At 34.2% G+C, this 25,983-nt stretch overlaps 1 protein-coding gene and 1 long non-coding RNA gene across 8 annotated transcripts in view; both read right to left on the minus strand.

Moving 5' to 3' along the window:
* Nucleotides 1-25,983, minus strand: part of spri (Src homology 2 domain-containing protein sprint) — a 996,502-nt gene that overhangs the window by 543,513 nt on the left and 427,006 nt on the right. The window lies entirely within an intron of this gene.
* Nucleotides 24,012-25,142, minus strand: LOC142229008 (uncharacterized). Of its 2 annotated transcripts, XR_012720301.1 has the most exons (5): nucleotides 25,088-25,142; nucleotides 24,906-24,967; nucleotides 24,671-24,734; nucleotides 24,209-24,274; nucleotides 24,012-24,079 (listed from the first exon to the last, which is right to left on the minus strand). It is a non-coding gene; the product is annotated as an uncharacterized LOC142229008 (long non-coding RNA). The 2 variants fall into 2 exon arrangements; XR_012720300.1 differs by lacking the exon at nucleotides 25,088-25,142 and having other exon boundaries at nucleotides 24,906-24,981.

Consider the following 25,983-nt stretch of genomic DNA (forward strand, 5'->3'; position numbering starts at 1 on the left):
AGGTTAAAGTGGCAGCCCGATTAAGTTGCAGGCTCTTTTAGACTATTCAGTCCATTGTGATAATATTGAATGTATGTTGGGCCTACTAATGCCTAAGATTGTCTCAATAGATCACATGACGAGCTTGAAATGTCAGTTGGTGCACAGCTTCAATGGTTTCCGAAACAACAACCGATTTTGAACGGCCTTCAGGAAATTACTGTAGTGAACTACGACCTCAGTTGACAAGAGACCTCTTTCTTATAGTCGTATCCGAACAGCGTTTCACATTACACAGAAACCAATTAAAAGAAGGTTTGATACTCTCGGAAATATCACCAGCATTACTTTATGACATTACGTATAAGAAATAGGAAAAGTCTTTAACCACAATTTTTTTTTGATAGAGGAAAGTGACTAGCAGACTCTCCGTCAAAATAATCAATAACCATATTGGAAAAGCAGTTTAATTTTTCCAATGATGAAATAATATGGACCCTAAAACATGATTTGTTTTAATGAAAATCCCCTTCAACAAAATGCAATTCATCGCTGTTCAATGTGCAACATGAATGAAAATTTAGTCCGAAATTTCTTAGGCCGGAGTGCAGTATTAAAAAAATTTATATTCCAACGTTTCCGAGAAGTCTCACATAGTAAGAATGAACTAATTGATATTTTATCGCTATATACATAAGAATGGAAATACAGCGAAAATTATTGTACGAAATTAAATTTTAGTCTCTTACAATTTTTGTAAAGTAATGAAACGTACACTGATAGAAAATATGTTCCGATGTAAACAAAATGTATTTCAGACAGAATTTTTAAGCACAATATATTTCAATGCAAAAATGTAATGCTCCTAAACTAGATAAAATGTTTGGGACACTTATGTTAATGTGTTAGACTATATAATGTTTGGGAAATAAATTTTCCATTAAAAATGTGTGTGAATGTAAACATATATAAATTTAGAAATTTCGAGTAAACATTGGTATGTTGTGATATTTTATTCAGAGAGCGACTTTAATAACCCACATTTTGAAGTTTCGTAGTTAAAATTGAATGTCGAACATGGTCCGCGGTTCGATTCTCAGTCCAGGCGAAAGGCAAAATTTTAAAATTTATAAAATCGAATACAGTGCTCTTGCAGTTTCGTGAACTAATTAAAACCAAGGGAGATCACGAACTTCAACGAATTTCAGAACAAAACATATCCATATTCGTGAGTTTTACACGTGATAGTTTTTTGGTTTTGTTATTAATAGTATTAAAAACTTAATTTAATTTTATGAAAAATTTAAAAAAGAGACCGGAAAAATATCAGCGGGTATGGAATTATAAAACAAATTCACGAAAAAATCAAAGTAGACCACTAAAACATTCCGTAGGTGTACGTAAAATTTCATGATTTTCAGCGTTACGGAGTAGTTATTGTAAGAAAAAGCGTGTTCACGTTATCGCTATTGCACAATAATTTCTTCTACATTGTTGGTATTATAGAAAAAGTGCTAAGAACTAAACAACTCGTACAAGTGAGAATGATGTTTAGCACAATCTTCTTTGGGAGAAAATGCTTCCATTTTTAGTCTCAAAATGCTTTCAAACGTATAATATGTTCACATAAAACAAACAAAATAATGTCTCGGCAATATTCAAGAATATATCAGCTTCCTGCAAAATATGTTTGGGACATATGTTAGAGAAGCGATTGTTTTGAGGATGTATAAAAGGACTGACGACCACATTTATTTTACGAAACATTCTTCATTAACTATTCTTCGTGAATTCTTCATTAAAACAACGAAATTTTCGTAAATTTTACGAATAACATTTTACGAATATACAATACTTCTACGAAATATTATATATTAACTTTGCTTCGTAAAAGGTTCGTACTTCATAAAAAGTACGAAATTTTTTGCTTTGAATGTAAACCTTTTCGAACTGCTGCCTGTTTTTTACAAAAGGACCTAGGTTAGATTAGGTTATGTACACACAGAGAAGAGATTGGTTGGAATTCGGTTGTAGCTAGGAACATTCTATATTTAGAAATATATATAAGTTGTTCATATCAATTTTCAGTATTTACATGTATTTGTTCGTACTTATAACCATTTGGTGAGATTTTCAACAAATTTTCTGTCGTGTCACAAGATAAATGGTTGTGGCAACCAAATCTACCTCCTTTTAATAATTTTGATTCAAATTGGTTGATACGACCAACCGTAAAAACATTTCTTAAGTATCAGTTAGTAGCCACCATTTTCATATAGTAGTTACAGCCGAATGATATTTCAAATACTTTTTAAATGTCATTTGATGATATTAAAATTAATTGAAGAAGAAAAATGTTCATATTTAATATCGAAATTTTAAATCGAGGAATGTGGAATCTTCACCATGGATGGGATCGTAACACATAATGAAAGGGATGTTTCCTGTGGACAATAAAAAAACAAAACATTGGTTTGTACTGAAAATATTTTTTTTTAGGTAACTCAAAATAACTCCATGTACCGAATTTCTAGCATGTATGGCAAACAAACATGGAGGAGTGGTTTAACTTGAATACTGCTGGTTCCGGTACTCTCCCAAAGATATCAAATGGTATGCTTCCCGAAGATAAATATAAAGTTTATACATATGTTGTCTCAATAAGATTCTGGACTTAATATGATGTCAAATCTAACCAAAACTAAACTCGGAAATGTTACTTCTAGTCACATCCAATTTGGGTGATTAGTACGCTTTTTTCACTGAAGTTAATACGGGAGAGCGGTGTAAATGAGGAATATATCAAACCCATACCAGTATAAAGTAAATTTGATATATCAATTAATGGTTCTAGATTTACAATTTCAGGAAAATAAAGTACATGTCGATTTCAAATTTTAATCAAATCGGATAAAAATATCGGTTTTCTAGATTCAAGAATTCAAATCGGAAGATCGGCCTTTATTGAGGTTAGACGAAACCGATACACTTCTTATACCACACACACATTTGCGAACCTATAATAACTTAAGATTTCAATTTTCAAGCAAATCGGATAGAAATTGCAATGTCTCGATGATAAAGAACGAAAAATATGGGCCGATATAGCCCATTTTCAAACTTGACCTACCTGCAGACAAAAGAATTTCAACACGATAACTTCATTATTGAAGGCTGTAGCGTAATTACAAGACATTTGATCAAATACATTGTTTTTGGATTTATACTATATATATTTAAGTAAAATAAAATAAAATATTTAATTGAGAAGAAATTGGTCTTTAATTTGGTCATGAGCACTATTAAGTTCGGGCAGCACAACCGAATGATGAAGGTAGCAACAACAAATTGTGTGGAATCTAATGCGATGTTCATGCAATATTGAATATAGGTTAGGTTAAAGTGGCAGCCCGATTAAGTTGCAGGCTCTTTTAGACTATTCAGTCCATTGTGATAATATTGAATGTATGTTGGGCCTACTAATGCCTAAGATTGTCTCAATAGATCACATGACGAGCTTGAAATGTCAGTTGGTGCACAGCTTCAATGGTTTCCGAAACAACAACCGATTTTGAACGGCCTTCAGGAAATTACTGTAGTGAACTACGACCTCAGTTGACAAGAGACCTCTTTCTTATAGTCGTATCCGAACAGCGTTTCACATTACACAGAAACCAATTAAAAGAAGGTTTGATACTCTCGGAAATATCACCAGCATTACTTTATGACATTACGTATAAGAAATAGGAAAAGTCTTTAACCACAATTTTTTTTTGATAGAGGAAAGTGACTAGCAGACTCTCCGTCAAAATAATCAATAACCATATTGGAAAAGCAGTTTAATTTTTCCAATGATGAAATAATATGGACCCTAAAACATGATTTGTTTTAATGAAAATCCCCTTCAACAAAATGCAATTCATCGCTGTTCAATGTGCAACATGAATGAAAATTTAGTCCGAAATTTCTTAGGCCGGAGTGCAGTATTAAAAAAATTTATATTCCAACGTTTCCGAGAAGTCTCACATAGTAAGAATGAACTAATTGATATTTTATCGCTATATACATAAGAATGGAAATACAGCGAAAATTATTGTACGAAATTAAATTTTAGTCTCTTACAATTTTTGTAAAGTAATGAAACGTACACTGATAGAAAATATGTTCCGATGTAAACAAAATGTATTTCAGACAGAATTTTTAAGCACAATATATTTCAATGCAAAAATGTAATGCTCCTAAACTAGATAAAATGTTTGGGACACTTATGTTAATGTGTTAGACTATATAATGTTTGGGAAATAAATTTTCCATTAAAAATGTGTGTGAATGTAAACATATATAAATTTAGAAATTTCGAGTAAACATTGGTATGTTGTGATATTTTATTCAGAGAGCGACTTTAATAACCCACATTTTGAAGTTTCGTAGTTAAAATTGAATGTCGAACATGGTCCGCGGTTCGATTCTCAGTCCAGGCGAAAGGCAAAATTTTAAAATTTATAAAATCGAATACAGTGCTCTTGCAGTTTCGTGAACTAATTAAAACCAAGGGAGATCACGAACTTCAACGAATTTCAGAACAAAACATATCCATATTCGTGAGTTTTACACGTGATAGTTTTTTGGTTTTGTTATTAATAGTATTAAAAACTTAATTTAATTTTATGAAAAATTTAAAAAAGAGACCGGAAAAATATCAGCGGGTATGGAATTATAAAACAAATTCACGAAAAAATCAAAGTAGACCACTAAAACATTCCGTAGGTGTACGTAAAATTTCATGATTTTCAGCGTTACGGAGTAGTTATTGTAAGAAAAAGCGTGTTCACGTTATCGCTATTGCACAATAATTTCTTCTACATTGTTGGTATTATAGAAAAAGTGCTAAGAACTAAACAACTCGTACAAGTGAGAATGATGTTTAGCACAATCTTCTTTGGGAGAAAATGCTTCCATTTTTAGTCTCAAAATGCTTTCAAACGTATAATATGTTCACATAAAACAAACAAAATAATGTCTCGGCAATATTCAAGAATATATCAGCTTCCTGCAAAATATGTTTGGGACATATGTTAGAGAAGCGATTGTTTTGAGGATGTATAAAAGGACTGACGACCACATTTATTTTACGAAACATTCTTCATTAACTATTCTTCGTGAATTCTTCATTAAAACAACGAAATTTTCGTAAATTTTACGAATAACATTTTACGAATATACAATACTTCTACGAAATATTATATATTAACTTTGCTTCGTAAAAGGTTCGTACTTCATAAAAAGTACGAAATTTTTTGCTTTGAAATAACGATTTTCGTTCGCGTCATAAAATTGTCTTTGATAATGTGTTTGAGCTTATTCCTTTATTCATTTTTTAATGAATGGCTATGCTAATTCTTATTTGGGTGACAGCATGCAATGAATAAAAGTGAAGCATCCAAACTAAAAATTTTCAAACACTTAAGATATAAAGTAGTGATTACATTTTTCAAGCTTGTTACTATTACCTAATTCATTTTGTGCTATAAACTTTTTTTAAAAGTTCGAAAATGTTTCATAAAATGCACAAAACTGTTTCATAAAAAGTACAAATTTTTTCATAAAAAGTACGAAAGTTTTTCATAAAAAGTACGAAACTGTATCATAAAAAGTACGAAACTGTTCCATACAAAGTACGGAAATGTTTCATAAAAAGTACGAAAGTTTTACATACAACTATGAAGAACAAAATTTGTTAAAAGAACGTAACATTTCGTTCTTTTAATGAAACATTTCTTTCGTTGTAAAATAATGACATCATATTAATATATTTCTTATTATCTATCTTATTTAACACATATGTTGAATTGTTAAAATCAACAAAAAGTCTTTGACAAAACAAAAAATTACTGCTGGTTTTCAAAATAATGTATTTTTTATATATATTTTTATAACAATATCTTCATTTAATAGTAGGAAACGGGAAAAAATATTTTTTTCAAAATTTTAGTTTCGCAATTTATTCTAATTCGTCAAATTCATAGCAATTAATCTATAAAGGAACTTATATTTTCGTTTATGGATTATTAACTTCAAAGTACAAAACTTTAAACCAAAGATGCTAAATCCTCAAAATAAGTCTTAGCCTATATTTGAAGCATTTTTATCTTAAATCTAAAAATTCAATATTTCAGTTACTTTAAGGACGAATTCTTTAAAACAAAAATGTGTTTCTGTACTTTAAGGAAAATTTGCTTTAGTTCAATGATATACGACTTTAACGGAGGGACGCAGATTTTCAAAATCTGTGCCCTAAATTTAATAAAAAGAATTTTTAGAGAAAATTTTAAATTTTATTTTAATTAAAATTTCATTATTTTAAAGAAATTTATCTTAATATTGTATAAACTGCGCATCATAAAATTAAGTTTGCGTAATCTTTAATATCACGTAAATATTTTTTCAGTGTATGAATGCTCTTGGCCGACGAGGTTGAAATACGGATTTATAATTTCTTTCGCTATTTATTGATTTGTGTTTAATAATATCACTTAATTTTTGTGAAAAGTGGAATAGTTGGATTTTTTATTTTACTTTGCATGCGTCAACGCCCTATTCGCACAAAACTCCTCCAAGTGCATTGAACTTTGCAACCACCATAAATTGTCATGGATGCAAGAAAATGGTGCTACAAGTAGGCAGTTTCAAATGTTGTGCAAAACATAAAAGCGCAAGAAGTTCACATGCAATAAAGCATGTGAGCTGATATAGAAATATACGAAAAAATGAGAGAACAAATGATTCGAGTAGATTATTCAATTTATATGGGCGATTTCATGCGTCTGTGCTAAAGTGGATAGAGAAATAAGAGATGTATTACGTCAAAATACGATTATGGTTAACATAACATCATACGGATTTTTTCGATTTGTTAGTCTTACAAGACTTTACAATTGACCTGGCTGACTTTTGTACAATGTTTAATGAAATAAGTTTCGTGGGCTTTCATTTAATATTAACATCCCAGCAAAAAAAAATTGGAAGTTGTTCCACAAACATTTCTTTTAAAGCCCATCCCAGAATCTCCCATCGAGTTTTCTCAAATTCCGATGCAGTCCTTTTGGACAAGTCCACAAACATTTATTCTAAAGCGGATCGTGGGATCCCCCAATAATTTTTTCCACTTCCGATGCAGTCCTTTTGGACAAGTGCACAAACATTTCTTCTAAAGCGCATCTTGGGATCCCCCAATGATTTTTTTCTACTTTCGATGCAGTCCTTGTGGACATGTATTAGAAAGAACGCAATCAGGCTTTTTTAAGTGCAAATTTTGTACAGTTAAATTTTACAAAAAATAGAAAACTAATAAAAAAATAAAGAATAGAAATTAATAAAAAAAAGTAAAAAAATAATAAAAAAATAAATTTCATCCCCGCTGGGATTTGAACCTGTGCCGTTTGACTTTTTCGCTTCCATGGAAGTTCTTTTGAGAAGGTTTTGCAAATTACGAGAATTTTTTTTTTAGAATGTTATTCCTTGGTGTCGTATTACGATCATATCACAAACATTTTAATTGACCTTTCGACGCTTTACGTTTAATGGCGTTTGTGGCTGAGTGTGCTAAGGCGTTCTGTTATGGTGCCAGCAAACCCAGGTTCAACCCCTGGTCGGAGCGAAAAAGTTTTTCAAATTGTAAAAATTAGATAATAGGAAAATAATTGTGTAATAATAAAACATATGGATGAAAAAAAGTGAAATTGGTTGAAAACAATTTTTTTTTTCGCTTTTTAAATTTCTTCATTCAAATTAACTTCCAGGGCACAACTTCTAAAGCAATGCAAAGGATCCAAAAAGGGAGATGATCCAAGTTTGCACTACATCCGGATCACAGATTGGGGATCCAAACTACTTTTTTGGAAGCTCTTTTTTTGCTGGGATATTCTATTAAACAAAATCGTTTTATTTGGCACCGTGTCATGGGTTCAAACCTTTATTCAACCGTCGAACTGAACGGACGTGTTTTCTAATAGCGGAGTATTTCATCGTAATAAGTACTTATTACGAATTTCACGTGTGGTGGAAATAATAAACCACCATGCAGCGAAATTCAAAGTCATCCACTGGGTTGCTAACTTCAGGGCCCAGTGGACGGGTAACGACTGAAGTTATAAATTTGGGCAGCGACCAAGAGTCAGGCCCAATTAGTCGACCTGTAGACGGGTCGACTGGCGGTGACACTTTGGCAAGTCGAACCTTTTCTAAGGTGACGACATCAAAAGGAGGCAATCCCTCTCGAAAGAGATTCAAGGAACGAAGAAATGCTTTGTTTATCCTAAAGAAATTAGGATCAGTCGACCCAAACACGTTGTCGGCTAAGGAAAGCGATTCCTTAAAATGGGCTCAAGGAATTCTTGAAGCTGGAAAAAGGGAACGATCACCGCATGAGCTACCATCCTCTAAACGGGATCAAAGATCGTTTGCCTCAGTTGCAAAAGACAGCCTTGTGATGGCTATTATTAATAAAGGAGCATTGGACGGTATGATTCCAAGGGAAAAATGGGGGGAAATTGAGAACGCGATGTCTGGTGTCTACTCAGAGGTGCGAAAAAAGTTTCCCGGACCAAGTCCTCGACAGCAAGATGCTGGATGGTATCAAGGACGATATAAGTTAATAGCTTTTGCAGACCAGAGGTCTATGGATTGCTTTAAAGCTGCATTGATGCTAATTGGTGAAGTTTGGGAAGGAGCCGCTTTGGAGTTAGTCGATAAAAAAGACATACCGGCTAAACCTAGAGCACATGCATGGATACCGGCAAACCCTCCTGATCCTGAGTCAATATTAGAGAGACTAAAATAATGTAACCCAGATCTTCCAACCGCCGATTGGAAGGTTGGTCGTTTGGATGAGGTGGATGGACCAAGACGACATGCGGTGTTTATATTAAACATAGAGTCGCTGCCACATCTAGCCCAGACCCAAGGACGCGTAAGTTATGGCTTTCATGATATTCATATGAAGGTATACAAAAGCGATCAGCCAAAGGATACCGAAACGGACAAGCCTCCGGTAGAGTCAGCAGTGAAAAAATCTCCTAGCGAAGCCGAAGGAGACATAAAACCTGCAGACTATGGCGAAAATCATATGCGGGAAGTTTCTACAGGCTCAAGCCTCACCAAAGCTGAACCGCGGATTGTTGCGAGAGTTACCGAGATCTGTGAAGAGGAAGCCCTTAATGACTCAATTGAAGCGGCTGATGTGACGGTGGTTGAAAATTTGGATGGTTCTACGGTTCCTCCAGATAAATCTTCACCATTGTAAGGCCGCTTGTGCTGCCTTAAAAGTTCTCCTGATGAAAGGAGACATAGATATAGTTCTTATTCAAGAACCATACATATATAAGAACAAGATCTGTGAATTAAGCACTCCGGGTTTCAAACTTTTGCATAATACCGGTAACGATATAAATCGAGCATGTATAATTGCTAAAAACGAACTAAACTTGTTTCTGCTTCCTTCATTGAGCAATGCAGACACTGTCGTAGCCAGTTTAGAGATATCCACATGCAAATATTGGGTATCTTCGGTCTACATGGGACATGATAGGGATATGCCACCCTGTGCCGTTAAGACCTTAGTTGAGGAGTCACTAAAAACAAAGACAAAACTCATTATGGGATGCGATGCAAATGCACATCATAGTATTTGGGGAAGTAGTGATACTAATGCAAGGGGAGAGTCGCTAATAGAGTTTATTTTGCGTACTAACCTGGTAGTTTGCAATAAGGGAGATGCACCAACCTTCGTCACCAGGAACAGACAAGAGGTTTTGGACGTAACGTTGACCTCTCCGGAACTGAATGATAAGATATCTGAGTGGCAAGTTTTGAGGGAACATAGCTTCTCAGATCATCGCTACATCAGTTTCAGATTGGCTGTTCCTACTTCAAAGACCATATTTCCGCCAAATGTTAGGAAAGCTGATTGGAATAGGTATAGGGAATCGTTCAATTTGATGATACCGGAAGTGCCGGAGACAAATATGAGCACTGTGCAAGATATCGAACACGCAGTGGAGCGGATTACTAAGGCCTTCAACATTTCACTGAAAGCTGCATGCCCTAGAGGAAAGCCAAGGGGCCGCCATGGTGGACTACGGAGTTAAGTAATATGAGGAAATCCTGCAGGAAGCTCTTTAACAAAGCAAAGTCCACAAGAGCTCCGGAGGATTGGGACACTTACAAGATGAATCTGAGAGAATATAAACGAGAACTGAGAAGGTCTCAACAAAACTCTTGGGATGATTACTGTAGCAGTATTGAGAATACGTCAGAGGCTTCCAGACTACGGAAGGTACTAGCATCCACTAACACCGCTCCAGGTTTCATTAAAACATCGGAGGGAAATTGGACAACGTCCAGTGAGGAGACGTTGGAGGTACTTTTGGACACACACTTCCCTGGAAATCAGACGGTTGAACCATGTTCCGGCGGTGTAACAGAGGCTCGGCGATCATTTCCTATCGAGGAAATTGTGTCGGAATCTAGAATAAAATGGGCTTTAAATAGCTTTGGACCATTCAAATCCCCCGGACCTGATGGAATTACTCCGGCGGAGCTACAGGCAGTGGTTGAAAGAATTATCCCCTGGTTGACGGTGATATATAAACAATGTGTAAACTTAGCATATATTCCAGAAAAGTGGAGGGAAACAAAAGTCGTCTTCATACCTAAAGCAGGAAAAGCCTCTCACTCGAGTGCGAAGGATTTCCGACCAATCAGCTTATCCTCATTCCTACTTAAGACCCTGGAGAGGATGATAGACATGTATCTTAGAACTAGCGTGGATTCAAGTTTGCTCTCGAAACGACAGCATCCATACTCGAAGGGCAGGTCTACTGAGACCGCATTGCATGAACTGGTCAGCTTTATTGAAAGCTCACTATCTGTCAAAGAATACACAATCGTGGTGTTTCTAGACATCGAAGGGGCGTTCAATAATGTCCATCCGAGCTCGATATTAAATGGACTGACAACTCTGAATGTTGATCCAGGTATACTTAGGCTGTTAGACGAACTTCTAATAAAGAGACGTATTTCAGCCACACTAGGGCAAGCAAACATACAAAGGTATGTGAACAGAGGCACTCCCCAAGGAGGAGTTCTATCACCTCTTCTTTGGAATGTTGCTATAAACAACCTTCTGGTTTCTCTAGAAAAAGAAAGGATAAAAGTGGTGGCATACGCAGATGATGTGGCGCTAGCAGTCAGGGGAAAATTCCCATCCACAATCAGAGATATTATACAGAGAGCTCTCCGGATGACTGAGAAATGGGCGAAAGATAATGGTCTTGGTGTAAATCCAGCAAAGACAGAAATAGTCATGTACTGCAAAGATCGCAAAACTCCCACGGTTAGGCCCATTTCCTTAGGGTGTACTGAAATTCCCTTTGGTGAGTGTGCAAAATACCTTGGCGTTATTTTGGACAGGAAGCTGAATTTTAGGCTTAATATTGAAGAGAGGGCGAGAAAAGCCACGGTAGCTTTGTACTCGTGCAAAAAGGCAATAGGGAAAAAGTGGGGACTAAGACCAAAAATTGTGCATTGGCTATACACGGCAGTGGTTAGACCTATAATGCTATATGGTGTTGTAGTCTGGTGGCCGGCACTTCAGAAACCGACTTGTTTAGATAAAGTTCAGCGTATGGCGAGCTTATGTATCTCAGGCGCATTTAGTAAGACAGGAACAGACTCCCTTAATGTCATGCTACATCTATTACCTTTAGACATTTTGGCCAAACAGTCAGCTGCAACAACGGCTGTGCGGTTGCGCGAGCTATCGCTGTGGTCGGAAAAAATGTACGGTCATAGTTCGGTCCTCAAAGTAATGCCAGATGTGCCTAACGTAGTGGATTACACCCTGGCAAAACCACTTTTCGACAAAAAGTTTGAAACTCTAATTCCCAACAGTGAGGCGTGGTGTACACAGACCCCGGGGAATAAAAGATATATAGATTTCTATACTGATGGCTCCAAATTGAATGGACAAGTGGGGTTCGGAGTATATTCTAAAGATCTGGAAATTCGAATAGCGAAAAGATTACCTAATCACTGTAGTGTTTTTCAGGCTGAAATATTGGCAATAAGAGAGGTGGTGAATTGGCTGAGAAGTAATGTTCCAACAAATATTGGCATTAATATATACTCAGACAGTCAACCTGCAATAAAATCCTTGGACTCTGTGTTCCTTAACTCAAAAACGGCCATAGACTGCCGCAAATCTCTCAACGAGATGGCTGAGCAGTAAAATATTCACCTAATATGGGTGCCTGGTCATAGGAACATACCGGGGAACTGTGAAGCAGATGTGTTAGCAAGGCTAGGAACTACCTTACATATTCCAGGGGAACTAGAATCTGTTGGTATGCCTCTGGCCACCTGCAAGCTCTTACTGCGTGAGAAGGCTGTTATGATGGCCAATATTCGATGGGAAAATTGCAAGGGTTGTAACGACACCAAGCAAATATGGCCCCATTTAAACTTAAACCGCACACTAGATATGCTAGTGTTCTCAAGGCGTCAGATAGCACTCCTAATATCTGCTATAACGGGTCGCTGCCTGATAGGCGAATTTGCAAAAACTATAGGTGCGAAGTATAATGACTATTGTATAAGCTGTCATGACGTGGAGGAAAAGGAATCAATTAAACACCTCTTGTGTGAGTGTCCTGCTTTTTGTGTAAGGCGTAAGCGAATTTTAGGAGCATATAGCTTTAGATTACTGGCTGACCTGGAAAACGTTAACTTAAGCAGTTTGTTAATGTTTTTGGAGCAATCTGGTTGGTTCCACAAAAGTAAATAATAGAGAAGGTTCAGTGGTTAAGACTAGAAGTGCCCATATGTAATAGGCACTTTTAGTTAAATGTGGTATCACAATGGACTGAATAGTCTAAGTGAGCCTGAAATTTAATCGGGCTGCCACTTTAACCTAACCTAACCATGGGTTCAAACCTAGTTTGAACCAACCAACAAAATTTTTTCAGCGGTGGACTATCCCTGGCGACTTTTCTGAGTGTTTCAAAGCTCTCTCTGTGGTTTCACCGCAATGTAGAACGCGGTTCTGACTATGAAAACGAGGTCCCTTGTTATTGAGCTAAATATAGAATCGGGCAGCACTTAATGATAAGAGAGAAGTTCACCACTGTGGTATTACAATGGGCTGAATATGATTTTTATATGAAAAACTTCTTTTGCCCATATCTCCTTAAATATGCGTCCCGGAATATGTCTAAGCCCGGCTGTCACTATACCTAACATGAACTGATTATTATAATTTGTAAAAATACATTTTCCTGAATTTGAAATTAATTTATATATTTAGGGATATATTTTACTTTTACTGCTCAAGTAACAGCTGATTGTGATAGCGAAAGACAGTGATGGTAAATTGACTTTTTTAGTTATTGATGAGATTAAATGAAATGTCTGACAGAAAAATGTGCAATTAAAACATATGAAAATCCAAAACCAAACCTATTTTTGAAAAAGATTTCATTTCAAACCATTTCTTTTCTAGAAAATGGGAAAAATTAGAATATATACATAATATAGCAATTGAAATTCCGGAATTTTTAGCAAACTTTGAGAAAGATTCGGGACACTTCCTGGGGACGAAATTCCGGGACAAATCCCGGCCATCTGGAAAGCCTAATTACGGAAGTGCTATATTTAATTAGTTTTAAAGTTTATGACATTTTTGTTGGGTAATGCAATTTCGTAAAAAATAGATCAATTATATTCATTATTGGCATTTTTCTCCTCTACGAAATGCTAGTGATATGATTCATTGTTTCAAAGCTACTCTAACTTGTTTAATACGCAGTATAAAAAGAAGCTGGCAACATAGGTCAGAGTTAGTGGATGCTAGTACCTTCCGTAGTCTGGAAGCCTCGGACGTATTTTCAATACTGCTGCAGTAATCATTCCAAGAGCTATGCTGAGCCTTTTTCAGTTCTCGCTTGTATTCTTTCAGATTCTTCTTGTAAGCGTCCCAATCCTCAGGAGCTCTGGTGGACTTTGCTTTGTCAAAGAGCTTCCTGCATGATTTCCTCATATTAGTTAAATCCGTAGACCACCATGGTGGTCGATTTTTTCCCCTTGGCTTCCCTCTAGGGCATGCAGCTTCCAGTGAGATGTTGAAGGCCTTAGTAATCATCACCACTGCGGGTTCGATATCTTGCACAGTGCTCATATTTGGCTCTGGTATTTCCGGTATCATCAAATTGAACGATTCGCTATACCTATTCCAATCAGCTTTCCTAACATTTGGCGGAAATATGGTCTTGGTGGTATGAACATCTAATTTGAAACTGATGTAGCGATGATCTGAGAAGTTATATTCACTTAAAACCTGCCAATCAGATATCATTTCATTCAGTTCTTGCCAAGGTGACGTCCAAAACCTCTTGCCTGTTTTTAGTGACAAAGGTTGGGGCTACCAAATTAGTACGCAAAATGAACTCTAGGAGTTACTCTCCTCTTGCATTAATGTCACCAATTCCCCATACACTCCTTTCATCAGGAGAACTTTTAAGGCAGCACATGCAGCCTTACAATGGTGACGATTTATCTGGAGGATTTTCAACAACCGTCACATCAGCCGTTTCAAGAATGTCCTCTTCAAAGATCTCGGTGACTCTCGCAATAACCATAGGTTCAACTTTGGTGAGTTTTGAGGCTGTAGAAACCTCCTCTCGCATACGGTGTCTATCCATGTCTACATCTTTGGTATCTCCCTCGACTTCGCAAGAGGATCCGCTTATTTCTGATTCTCTATGTCAAAAAATGATTACGGAATATTTTTACTGAAATTTTTCGTTTTGTACTAACATTAATATCCAATTTATGACATCATTCTAAGCTCCTAACAATATGCTATAAATTTGTAAAGTTCTTTTAAAAATTCTAATTTTTACAGAATATTTTTATTGAACTATCACATTTTTAAAATATTTCTTTTTTATTCGTATAAATTCTTAATACCTTATACACTAAAAAGGGAGGAACTAGTGAGGAATCACGCCATCTTTTTTAAGAATAGACACAATAAAGATGGATCTCTATTCGTTTTGCCTCCACAATTCGCTGTGTTGTCAATCTTTAGTTATTCCTTAACAAAAACCTAATAACAAGTGATCACTCGTGCCATGTAATTTGTTTTCTTAAAAGTGCTGCTGTTTTTGCGAAAAATATCAAAGGAAAATATTAAGAGAATATAGTTTAAAAATCATGCTAAACCTCTATTTCTTATCCCTAAAAATATCACAATGGACTGAATAGTCAAAATGATCCAACCTAACCTACCCCTAAAATTATGCAATGTTTTTTTTTTCAATAATTCTTATATTTTATTAGATATAGTTTAACTTTCTTTCTTTAACAGAAAATAACCAATAATAGGTTATAACTAAAATAATTCTGAGTATGAAGTTTTTTTTTAATTTATTTTTTTATTTTTAGCTATATCAGGGTAATAAGTTAGTTACTGAGCAAAAGTGACAGTCGGGAAAATGCAATATACCATGGTGGTATATTGATCTCATTAGAAACAAATTTTTCACAATTGCGATCCGCTCGAATTAATTTCAATTCCTATATTTAACAACATAAGTAAAATTTTAAAATTTTTGAAAGACACATCATTGTATAATTATCTATAAAATAAAGAATATTATCTATAATTATAAAGAATAAATGTAATAAATACACCTTGTGAGCTTAAGACCTTAGTTGTCATGCCATTAAGCCATTATCAATTTCAATTGTAACTTAATAATGAATAAATAAATAAATAAAAAAATTAAAAAAGTTTCATATTCAATTCGAAATTGAATCAATAAAATATTTAATAGAATATTTTTTAAAACTCAATTAAGACTTCAATTGGAAAAATTGTTGTGAATTTTTTTTATCGAATCGTCAAGCAGAGGAAGGTTTGCAGGTAGCCACGCATGTGCTCTTGGTCTAGCCGGTATGTCTTTCTTCTCGATTAACTCTAGAGCAGCTCATTTCTAAACTTCACCAATTAGTATCAAAGCAGCTTAAAACATTCTATAGACCCCTGGTCCTCACATGCGACTAGCTTAAATCGTCCTTGATACCAACCAGCCTCTTGGTGTCGAGGATCTGGGCCGGGAAACTTTTCCACCACTTGTGGGTAGACGCCAGACAAAGCATTCTCAATTTCCCCCCATTTTTACTTTGGAACCATATCGTCCAATGCTCCTCTATTAATGATAGCCATCACAAGGCTGTCTTTAGCAACTGACGCGAACGATCTTTGATTCCTTTTGGAGGATGGCAGCTCATCCGGTGATCGTTCCCTTTTTCCAGCTTCACGACTTTCTTGAGACCATTTTAAGGAATCGCTTTGTTTAGCCGACAACTTGCTTGGGTCGACTGATCCTAATTTCTTTAGGATAAACAAAGCATTTCTGCGTTCCTTGAATCTCTTTCGTGAAGGATTACCTGCTTTTGATGTCGTTACCTTAGAAAAGGTTCGACTTGTCAAAGTGTCGCCACCTGTCGACCCGTCTATAGGTCGAATAATTGGGCCTAACTCTTGGTCATTGCCCAAATTTATAACTCCAGTCGATACCCGTCCACTGGGCCCTGAAGTTAGCAACCAAGTGGATGAATTTGAATTTCGCTGCATGGTGGCTTAATATCCCACCACACTTGAAATTCGTAGTAGGTACTTATTACGATGAGTTAGTCCGCTATTAAAAAAACACGTCCGTTCCGTTCAACGGTTGAATGATGACTTAACTTGGTTTTATAACGTTGTAGCTTATTTCCCTATTACAAATTCTATAGAAATGCAGAATTGTGTCTCGATGCGCATGGCGGAGAACCCCATATTGTAGTTTTCTGTTATAACTTTCAATTGTGTGCTCAAACAACAATTGCGCAATCGCAATTGCCTTCAAAATATTAGACAGTTGTGACAAATGCAAAAATCCAAAGGGGTCATAGAACTCAGTTCACTTTAAACAAATTGAAAGCTATGATAAAACTACGGGTGTAATAATATCTACCTAAACACATAAATGATGTAGTTGTTTGTTGGTTCATTTCTAACAATTGAAGTTAAGCTTAAATTAGGACGGAGCAGCAAACTAAACCGGCTAAATTTTAACATATCGGAAATAATTTATTACAATAATTTGCGTTTATTATACTAATAATTGCGAAATATTCATCCAGATATTGCAATTCATGCGGCCATTCAGCTGGGCACAAGGAATTTCAAATTATTTTACGAATAATTATCCGTCCAACGATTACTAATCAATCCAGTGTGTTTTCTATTAAATATATAATTGACTTTTTATGAGGAAAACCTACAAATATTTTACCACTTACTCGAATTCTCGAATTCCCAGCAAAAAAAAATTGGAAATATTTCTAAGACCATGTAACGACTCTCCAATCTGACCCTAACTCCTCTTGACCTCGGCCATAGGTCCCGGCCGTGCTCAATGGAGGGTGCGTTCTTTTGGCAAGGAAGTTAGATCCGATTCCGCTACATACTGAATAAAATATATGGGTAGCATATGTATTCTCCTCCGATTTTATTATTATTATTTTTTTGTTTAATAACGACAGATGCATATGTCTTTTAAAGGAGATAGAAGTCGTGAGTTTAGATATCTAGATGGTAATGATATCTAGTGTTGATCGGAAAACCCTCCCTGCCATGCCGACCATTATCCATTTCGTCAGCCCTTTTATCATTCTATACGGTCACATCTTCAATTTCGAATTAATGGACAAGAAATTTAGTACATGATAATGGTACAATTAATTATTAAGCATAAATGGGTCATGGCTACTACATTAGTAAATTATAAATAGGAAAACAAATTGTAAAAAAAAGTGTAAATTAATACTAAAAACTTGTAGTACTCACAAATATTTAATCCATTCGCTGGGTCGACAAGCGCTTGTTGACAATTACAGCTTCCAAATTTTAAAAATTTATAGGTTAATATAATAAAACTAAATCATATACTATATATAGATGTCCAACTTGGGGTTTCCAAAATTATTTGTTTGATACAGTTGTGTCATCAAGTTGTAAAGATCAAAATTGAAAATTAGGGTCCGAGCAATGTTCTAAATTCAGAGTCCTTAATCTTAGTTAATCATGTTCAAGTATTTAATTTATTTTCTCTTCGGGCGATGAGTTTTTATTATTTTTTCGGGAGATGAGTTTTTATTATTATTATTTTTTTCGACGTAAAAAGGGACTTTGGTTTTGGTCAATTCTGTCTGCAACACATTTTCGTTTTCATTCGAATCGAATTCAAGCTGTGGGATAAAAGTCCCACAGCAAGGTACAAATTAAAATCTTTTAAATTTTGTTCCAGGTTATTGTGTTCCAACAGATTAATATGTTCCCACGGATTACAAAATTCTTGTCAAAAATCAACTTGAATATCCTCTCCTAACACGAGAAAATTATTAATATTTCTACCTAATTTCATTTATTCAAACTTACCGCTTATGTCGAAATGCAATTTTTTCGCAATTTTTCAGATATTAAAAGGAAATTACCTAATTCTTTCTCTCTTTTTTTTTTTCAATGACACCATTTCCTTTCAGTTGAAATTAGAAATGAATAGATTTTTTTTTCTAATGACTTAAAATGAAATTGACTAAAACTACTTCGGTAGTTGAAAAAACTATACTAAAATCTACAATTACGAGAATCAGATACTCACAACCACAACTTTAAAAACACTTCCAAGAAATGTCCTCCAAAGATATTCTTTATTTTAACTACTCACGAAGTTTAATGCAACTTTTAATGCAATTTTTTATAACTCGTTATTTTCATGCTTTAAAGGGTAAGTTTAACTTTTTTTGTTTCAGAGTAAGGAGTGATAAAATGGTACAAATTATTTAAGTTTTGTCGAAAAAATGCTAAATCAATTCTAGAAAAATTGCGAATATATATATATATATATATATATATATATATATATATATATATATATATATATATATATATATATATATATATATATATATATATATATATATATATATATATGTTTTTGTCTCTCTTTGGTAATGATGTGTAAAAGTGCTAAGTCAGCACCTGTTAAAATAAATGTGATAAATCAAATTTTAGGTTGAGTAGGCTTTGCTAAAAAATTTTAATAGCAATTTTTGTGTGCGATTTTGCGGAAAGTTTACTGTTTCTATTGAAAGCATTTATGGTAACTACATTTACAGTTTTTCGAAAATAGGTTTATTTCACAATTTATTAGGTTTTTTGTCTCTCCTGTAAAATTTCAAAAATTTCACCTAGCACTGTTACACATTAAGTTAGGTTAGGTTAAAGTGGCAGCCCGATTAAGATTCAGGCTCACTTAGACTATTCAGTCCATTGTGATAACACATTAAGCTAACGATATATTTCATTTCATGACTGTACTATAGTATAGTGGTGTTATACTAAATTGATTCCTACCATTTCCACGTAGCCTTCGTTCGGGCCTCGCAATGGAACGTATAGTTATTATTATTATTACATTCGAGCAATTATTATTGCACTTGTCAACATACAAATGACAATAAAATTGGTAGCTCGACACTAATTGACAGTTGCTGGTGATACAAATAAGCAAATTTTCTACGTTTGCAAATAAAGGCGATCGCAAAAAGATCAGCCGTTGTCGTCGTTGCAAAGCCATAGACGGCGACAATTTATTACCACTCTTAACTTGGCTAAGAGTGGAGGAGCAGAAAAAGTAAATATTTTGCCGTTGTGGAGCATGCAACAGCCGTTTCCATTTTTCGTTTTTTTTTCCTCCGAAACTCCCGAATGGAGACTGAAGACCTACAGAGAAAAAGTGTTTTGTAAATTTAAGGACCATTGTAACTTCCACATAGTTTAAAAAATTTATTGTAATATAGTTCATTTTTCGTAACGACAACGAAAATTAACTTCGCTAACGGAAAACTTATAAAATTTCAGTAAATGTTTTTTAGTTCACTAACTACGAAATGGGAAGGATTTTTCCTTAATTAAATTTCCAACACTTTAGTTGATGCATGGTTGATTTAATTATAATAATACATAGGCAATATAAAAATCTTACTACGAAATGTGGACAATTTAATAAGAAAAAATTTTGTATGAGGAAAAATGTTTGTAGTAAAAATTAACTTAACCACACTACCGATTCGTATGATGGCTTCCTACGCTTATTCCCCTTTTTATTATAAATTGGAGTATTTTCCTCACATTAAAAATTTTAGATAAAGTAGAATAAAAAGTAGTTAATATAATCCTTGACAGGTGTATTGATTTTTTATATATTCCTCCTAAATTTGAAATATATTTTACCTTACACTGTATATATAATTCCAAATAATCAATGAATGTGCTATTGGAAAATTATTGCATCATGTGAGGGGGTGTGTAGAGACATTTTGTGTATATCTTGTATGATTGTTTGTGTTTGTTATTGCGTGTTTTATGCTGTTGTTGGTTGTTTTGATTCTAGAGACAGTGTGGATGAATTTCTGGAATGCTGCTTGTGTGTTGTTGGTATCTTTTGTGGTAATAGTTGTTTTGCTGCAATAACGAGATCAGAGAGGGATTGTGTGTGGAGTTATTATTTTTCCTACTGCTTTTGCTTTTCTTTACGTCCTTTTTTGACTATTTGTGTCTTCGAGTTTTGTTGCTGCATTCAGTTCTGTTGATGCCACAGTGATGCCATGCGTAGGGAAAAATCCTTTTTTGTAGGGATTTTTTTCCTAAATTACATCTGTAGGGAAAAAAGGACAGATTTTTCATTTTTTCTACAAATGTAGGGAATTTTTCCAATTTCCAGAGTTTACTATATTTTGCAACAAGAAGAGTAATTTTCCTTAATATTCCAAATATTTGAAGATCCAATTCCTAAAGGTGATTACTAAGTTCGAGCTTAGCCGGTAAAACTAAAAAAAATTAGTACGAAAAGTATAAAATTATACTTCTTCGAAGCAAATTTTTATATAACTTGATGGAGAATAGCCCACAGCGCCTTTAGTGGCTAAAATCGAACTTAATACCCACCTTACATACAAAATGGTATACTGGCAAGTGTATTTTATTTCAAATATATCCTGAAAATAATTTCAAAAGTGTCCCATTAGTCCATGAATATGATTTCAATAATGTACTTAATGGATGGATTTTTCAATGTGGTAAGTTTTTCTATAAACGGTATTTCGTCCGTTTTTAATAAAACCAAAATGTCAATTTATTACAAATAATTATTTTCACTAGCAGGTAGATAGGCCAGATAGATATTGGTAATTTTTTTCTTACTGTTTAATGCTGACTAAGCTGATATCCGTATTGGCTCTAAGAAATACTTTTGGAGTTAAACATCAATATGTACGATAATATTTTTCTTATATTTTGTATGACTTTGCAATTTCAGATGCTTATAAGGCAAATCCGCACAACAAAAATTAGCCAAATCGATGAAATTGGACAACAATTCAATGAATATAGCAATTTTGCCAAATATATTTGTCATATGGATAGAAAACATGGAAATTGAAATTAATTACTTTAGTCCTACTAACATAGAATATTACTCTCTTGAAGAAGCAACCGACAAGTAACTGCATCCATCGTAATAAGTACTTATTACGAATTTCACGTGTGGTGGAAAATCAAACCACCATGCAGCGAAATTCAAAGTCATCCACTGGGTTGCTAACTTCAGAGCCTATTGGACGGGCATCGACTGAAGTTGTGAATTTGGGCAGTGACCAAGAGTCAGGCCCAATTAGTCGACCTGTAGACGCGTCGACAGGTGGCGACAGTTTGGCAAGTCGAACCATTTTGAAGGTAACGACATCAAAAGGAGGTAATACCTCACGAAAGAGATTCAAACAACGCAGAAATGCTTTGTTTATCCTAAAGAAATTAGGATCTGTCGGCTAAGCAAAGCGATTCCTTAAAATGGGCTCAAGGAATTCTTGAAGCTGGAAAAAGGGAACGATCACCGGATGAACTGCCATCCTCTAAACGTTTGCCTCAGATGCAAAAGACAGCCTTGTGATGGCTATAATTAATAAAGGAGCATTGGACGGTATGGTTCCAAAGCAAAAATGGGAGAAATTGAGAACGCGATGTCTGGTGTCTACTCAGATGTGCGAAAAAAAGTTTCCCGGACCAACTCCCCGACGGCAAGATGTGGGATGGTATCAAGGACGATATAAGTTAATAGCATTTGCGGACCAGATGTCTATGGATTGCTTTAAAGCTGCTTTGATGCTAATTGGTGAAGTTTGGGAGGAGCCGCTTTGGAGTTAGTCGATAAAAAAGACATACCGGCTAAAACTAGAGCACATGCATGGATACCTGCAAACCCTCCTGATCCTGAGTCGATACTAAACAGATTAAAGGAATCTAACCCAGATCTTCCAACCGCCGATTGGAAGGTTGGTCGTTTGGATTAGGTGGATGGACGGTGTTTATATCGAACATTGAGTCGATGCCACATCTAGCCCAGACCCAAGGACTTGTAAGTTATGGCTTTCATGATATCCATATGAAGGTATACAAAAGCGATCAGCCAAAGGATTCCGAAACGGACAAGCCTCCGGTAGAGTCAGAAGTGAAAAAATCTCCTAGCGAAGCCGAAGGAGACATAAAAACTGCAGACATTGACGAACATCGTATGCGGGAAGTTCCTATAGGCTCAAACATCACCAAAGCTGAACCGCGGATTGTTGCGAGAGTCAACGAGATCTGTGAAGAGGAAGCCCTTGATGACTCAATTGAAGCGGCTGATGTGACGGTGGTTGAAAATTTGGATGGTTCTACGGTTCCTCCAGATAAATCTTCACCATTGTAAGGCCGCTTGTGCTGCCTTAAAAGTTCTCTTGATGAAAGGAGACATAGATATAGTTCTTATTCAAGAACCATACATATATAGGAATAAGATCTGTGAATTAAGGCCTCCGGGTTTCAAACTTTTGCATAATACCGGTAAAGATATAAATCGAGCATGTATAATTGCTAAGAACGAACTAAACTTGTTTCTGCTTCCTTCATTAAGCAATGCAGACACTGTTGTAGCCAGTCTAGAGATATCCAAATGCAAATACTGGGTATCTTCGGTCTACATGGGACATGATAGGGAGATGCATCCATGTACCGTTAACACCTTAGTTGAGGAGTCATTGAAAACAAAGACAAAACTCATTATGGGATGATATGCAAATGCACATCATAGTATTTGGGGAAGTAGTGATACTAATGCAAGGGGAGAGTCGCTAATAGAGTTTATTTTGGGTAGTAACCTGGTACACTGAAAAAACAGTGAACCCTTTTCCATTGCAAAATGAACTAAACTGTAGTAATATTGACCATGATTTAGCCCTTAAGATTTTTTTCAACTTGTCTAGTTTATAATTTTCTTAAATTTTAGTTCATCTATAACATTGTAGTTTAGTTCATTTTTACAACACCATAAGATTTATATACACCTACCAAGTTAAAAAGTCAGTATTATTTTGGTTTACTTGCTTATTTTGTGGGAAACCCGATAATAAAAATTGGTTAACAGTCTCTTTAAAATGTCGACGACTAGACTATTTTTAAATCAATCATTCCACAGTATAGAGAAATTAAATAATTAAAGGAACAACAAACCGTTTTACTATTATGAGAATTTTCATACATTAAAATTAAACTATCTTTAAGCAAAAGTACTTTATTATAAAAACTTATGATGAAAGTTCTTAATACAATGTTTTTTGTGAATAAAAATTATGACCACATGGAAAAGAGAGTAGTTCATTTGAACCCGCTGTTTGGACATTTTGACTTATCCTTTTTTTATTCATCGTAGGTAATTTTTTCACATATCTTGCTGGAAAAAATGGAAACAATAATGAAAATTGTTAAAAATTAATACCATGTAATGAAATATAATTTTTAATTCTTCATTTTTGCTTGTAACTTACCATATTTGGGGCATTTTATCAAATGGTGTAAGGAATTCAACTTTTCTTTGGAAAACGTATCTCATAAAATTTGTACCTGAAACAATTAGAGAAATAATGAAGTATTCTAAATAAACTCATAAAACTGTGTTGTTATCGATGTGAAAGATATAATAAAATAAATATTCTAGTTGAAAGAAAGCCAAAGTTTTAATATAAAACTTACCAATTCTCTATTAAATTGTACGCTGAGTGGAAATATAAAAAGTTGTCCAAATTTATTTGGGTTACTCTGAAATTAAATATTAAATAAAATTATTAAATAACTTTTCAAAAAATCTAATGAAAAAAATAATAATATGCATAAAAAACCAAATATTCTTGATATTCCTAGACAGTCATCAAAATGACGACACGTAATTTCATTTTCGATTTAAAATGCATTTTAGTCTATTGGGAAATGGTAAATTTAAGTTATACTAATTCGACCGTTTTATGAATTTTTGTTTTATACTACTTAAAACCAAATTGAATAAGAAAATAAATTCAAGTTTGGTTCACTTTTTCGCTCACGATGAAAATTATATCGTCTTGAAATCAGCCGTAGTCAAAATGACGAAGGATGACGTTAATGTACAAAAAATAAGGATGGCTGTCCAGGGTTAAAAGAAAGTTAAAGAAAACTTACCAATTCACTATTAAATTACAGGCAAAGGAGTACTAAAAATTTGTCAAAATTTTAAGGGGTTATTCTGAAATTAAATATTTATTTTTACATTAAAAATATTACATTAGTTTCCAAAAAAATTAATTAAAGAAATACTAAAATAAGGTATTAAAAACCTGTAATTTTGATGATAAAAAGGTCATAAAAACGTAAATATTCTAGTTGAAAGAAAGCCAATTTTTAAAAGAAAACTTACCAATTCTCTACCTTTTTAAATTTGTTTTAATCCGTCTGGAGTTGCTCTGAAATTAAATATCGCTTTTACAACAAAGAAAAACATTAAACTGGTTTCCAAAAAAAAAAAAAAATAATTAACAAATAATAATATACATAAAAAATATTCTTTTCAAAAGAAAGTCATATTAAAAAAATACTTACCAATTTATGAATAAACTATACGCTGAGATATTACAAAAAATTTCCAAATTCATCTGGAATTGAATATTAATTTTTTACATTGAATAATGAAAATTTCAATACACTTTCAATTTCAACATATTTTACTAAATATTCTTAATAACTTTTTTCTAAACTACCGACAAAATATTAATAACTTTCATTTAAAAGGTTTAATAAACAAACACCAATATATGACTCAAAAATCGAAAATATTCCATGCCTTTATATTCCCTTGTTGCATACCTACTTAAAAGATGCAACAGCCCACGCCAACGCCAACTATACAACTGAAGCATGCCAAACAAAACCAAGCAAAGCCAAAACATTCCTACAACAACAAAAACACATGTGCCTTTATTGAAAACAACACCTCATCCAGCCAAAAACCATCAACGAATAACAAACACACGCACAAGCCACTAAATGAACAAAATAAAAACAACCCCACGCTCATGTATACACAACAAAACTCAAGTAACATCATCTTTACATTAATCACATTCCACTATTCCGATAAAGATTTCTGTACTATGCATTAGTTCATCGCATCTGCTGACAATTTACTCTAAGAATAATATTCGTAAAGGCACACCAGTTTATGAGCGATGAAACGTTTAACTTAAAATTCGCAAAATTTTCATGAAATGTTATCTACCATTTTTGACGAAAATGTCTATAAATTTAATTACATGTGAACTAAAAATATTTCATTGTGTAATTTTTTACCAACAATTATTAACTATAGGAATAGTCAGTAAGAAATTGCTATCCACTTTCAAGTTCATTTTTCGTAAAAAAATATTTTCTCATACAAAAAAATCTTATAGTAAATTGCACTTATTATTTAGAAAATACTTAACATTTCACAAGTAGTT

This window comes from Haematobia irritans, chromosome 3, assembly GCF_050003625.1.
Source record: "Haematobia irritans isolate KBUSLIRL chromosome 3, ASM5000362v1, whole genome shotgun sequence".
NCBI classification, from domain to species: Eukaryota; Metazoa; Arthropoda; class Insecta; order Diptera; family Muscidae; genus Haematobia; species Haematobia irritans.